The sequence below is a fragment of the Tenrec ecaudatus genome, unplaced genomic scaffold, assembly GCF_050624435.1.
Source record: "Tenrec ecaudatus isolate mTenEca1 unplaced genomic scaffold, mTenEca1.hap1 Scaffold_721, whole genome shotgun sequence".
Taxonomy (NCBI): Eukaryota; Metazoa; Chordata; class Mammalia; order Afrosoricida; family Tenrecidae; genus Tenrec; species Tenrec ecaudatus.
The window spans coordinates 105,354-108,564 of NW_027459616.1; the positions used below are offsets into that span (position 1 = coordinate 105,354).

Genomic DNA, 3,211 nt, shown 5'->3' on the forward strand with positions numbered 1-3,211 from the left:
CAGAGGGTCACAAGGAAGGGATGCGGCAACCAGGGCGCAGTATAGCACCCATGAAACACACAATATTCCTCCGGTTCCTTGAGCCTTCCTCACCCCCCACTATCATGACCCCAGTCCTTCCTTTCACTGCAGCCTAGACCAGAGTATGTGCACAAGTACAGATGAGAGGTAAAAGCTCAGAACAAAAGGAATCCAGTAACAGAAATGAGAGTAGCAATACCAGGATGGTAGAGAGAAGGCAGGGAAAGCAGGGAAGGAAGGGGGAACCAGTTGCAATGATCAACACATAGACACACACGAGGGGGACTGTGGTAGTTACATAATCTGGTGTCAAGGGGTGGAGTCTAGCCTGTCAATCAGGCAGTAGCTTGATGACCTCATTTGGAGATGCTAAGGAGATAAATAGTTCACTGGTGGCGGTGGCGGGACTCATGCTCACTCCCTGTGAGACCTTTCTGAGAAGCCGCATGGACCTACCCTGATGCAACCAGAACCCTGGGAGCTGCAGAAGCCACATGGAGACCCCTGCCAGCGCTAAGATGCTTACAATGCCACTGGATCCACAAGACTTTCTACCCACTGGCCTGTGATCTTCCTGCATTCTATGTCATTGCATGTGTTTTGTGAGTCAGAAGAGGGCATTATAGATTGGTACCAGACATATGGACTAATATTGGGCTTATGGACTTGATGTGGACTGGGCTACAATGTTTCCTCACTGTTCAATTATTCTTGTATATAAAGCTCTTTCCTATATATACATGAGTGTCTATGAATTTGTTTCTCTAGTCTACCCAGACGAACACAGGAACGAACTACAGAAACCATGGGGAAAGGGAGACAGTGGTTGGTGTAAGATATAAAAATAACAATAATGTATAATTTATCAAGGGATCATGAGGGTGGGGTTGGTGAAGAGGAGTCCATACCAAGGGTTCAATAGAAAGTGAATGTTTAGAAAATAATGATGAAAACATATATACAAATATACTTTATATAATTGATGTATGGATTGTTATAAGAGTTGTAAGAGCCCCCCGATAGAATGATCTTTCAATTTAAAATGTTTTAATTAAAACTTTAATATGGAGCAAGTTACAAGGTAAATTTAAGGGGAGTGGCAAATGAAGAGTTCTATTTTGTACATGGTAAGTTTCAATATATGAAACATCAAATTCGAGTTGCCAAATGAAGAAATCGATGTCTGGCATTTGTCCAAGGGCTTACCATGGATAAATGTGGCCATCTCTGTGCATAGATATTAAAGTCAAGACAATGGATAGGATTACTCCTAAGATGTCTAGATGGAGAAAGTAGCCACAGGTAGAGTGCGAGAGCACCCCAAGATTGGGGAAATCTCAGAGGGCATGAGCTATCAAAGAAGTTCATGAAAAGCAGATGAGGGAGTAGGCAGAATATTAAGAACTTGTTATGAAAAAGCAAGGAAAGAAAGTACTGCAAGAAGGAGGAATTAATCAACTGAATACAACTCCCCTTGATGTGATTGAACGATTGAACTGTTCGATTGTATGATATGAGAATTGTGTGCCAATAAAAGTGTTGGGCGCGTGGGAGACTCCTAAGAGGTAAACTGAGATGGAAACAGAGATGTAACCACTGCTTTTTGTGACTTGAGCGGTCGTTTGTGTCAAAGGATTGCTGAGAAGAAAGGCCTGAATGAACAGAACAGAAAGGGATGCACAACTCAGGAGGTAGCTTTGCTTAAGAATAGGCCCCTCACCAGGTTTGCCCTCGGAGAACTTCGAGGGTCTGATGGGGCAGTTTCTCAGAGGCCTTGATGTCCTGCGTGCCAATTGCAACCTGAGGCCGGAGAACATTCTGGTGACAAGTAATGGGACGGTCAAGCCGGCTGCCTTTGGCGTGACCAGAATCTTCAGCTCCCAGATGGCCCTTACACCTGTGGCTGTTACACTCTGGTGCAGGGCTCCCAAAGTCCCTCCGCAAGCTGCATAAGCAACTCCGGTGGCCACAAGCAGTGCTGGCTGATCTCTGCAGAGATGGTTCGTCGGAAGCCTCTCTTCTGTGCACTCTGAAGCTGACCAGCTAGGCAACAATTTTTATCTGTTCGGCTTGCCCCCAGAGGAAGCCTGGCCCGAGACGTATCTCTGCCCCGGGAGCCTTTTCCCCCAAAGGGCCCTGCCCAGAGGAGTCAGTGGTCCCTGAGGTGGAGAGTTCGGAGCACAGCTGCTGCTGGAAATGCTGGTTTTTAACCCACAAAAACGAATCTCTGTCTTCCGGGCCCTGAAGGACCCTTATCTAGATAAGGGAGAAGGATTAGGCATTGGAGTGGCTGGACCGGGACGAAGACCCAGAGATGGAAGAGAACCTACCAATTCCCTTCCTCTGGACACTTGAGTGGAGAGGACCACGCCCCCTCCTCACTGAGGAGGCATGCTGTGCCTTAGCCTCTGCGCTCATCTCTGTGGCTTGTAGCTACCCCTCCCCTCAGCTTTTGACAGAGAATATTTTCCTGCCTTAATGATACACCTCTTCCCCTCCTTTAGAGACATATTCTCCTTTCTACCTCCTCCCCCAATTTTCCTACCCCAGGGGCTCTGCACTGTCTTCCCTTCGCACCTACTTTGATACAGGAAAAAAGCAAACAAACAGGGAAGTATGGTCTCTTAAAAATGAGGGGGGGGGGTATGGGGGGGAGAATAGGGCTCCAGCTCCAGCTGTGATTGGAGAGGCAAGGACTGATGAAGAGAGAGTTCTGGTCACGGTTCAAAGAGAGTTAAATTGAAGATGTTGATTCCGTGCATAGTAATTATTTGGGAGCCATTTATTTAGAACGGAAGTAGCATATTCAGAACTGCGTGTTGAACTGGTTCTGGTAGAAACGAGCCTGGAGACGGCAAGCGTGCGCTCAAGAGAGGCAGTTGCCCCAAGCCCTGGCACACTCACGGAGTTCTGGCCGTTGTCAGTGAGCCATTTCTGTGAACGCAGTCTCGCCTTTGCCAAGTAGAACTCTGCAGACCTTGCAGAAGCAAAATGCCAGGCCTTTTCCTCTCCAGATATATTCCAACCACTGCCCTTTGTTTTGTGGCCAAGCACAGGACCATTTGTGCCACCAAGAAATGGGATATTTCTAGGACAGTTTACTTTTAAAAGAAATTCACGTTCTCCGTCATGAGTAGGGACAGAGAAGCAAAAGGACTAGTTCAGGAACCGGGAACTGGAAGCGATGTTT

At 47.1% G+C, this 3,211-nt stretch overlaps 1 pseudogene; it reads left to right on the top strand.

Moving 5' to 3' along the window:
• Positions 1-1,304: 1,304 nt before the first annotated feature.
• On the top strand, positions 1,305-2,376 carry LOC142436866 (cyclin-dependent kinase 4-like; annotated as a pseudogene).
• The last annotated feature ends 835 nt before the right edge of the window (positions 2,377-3,211 follow it).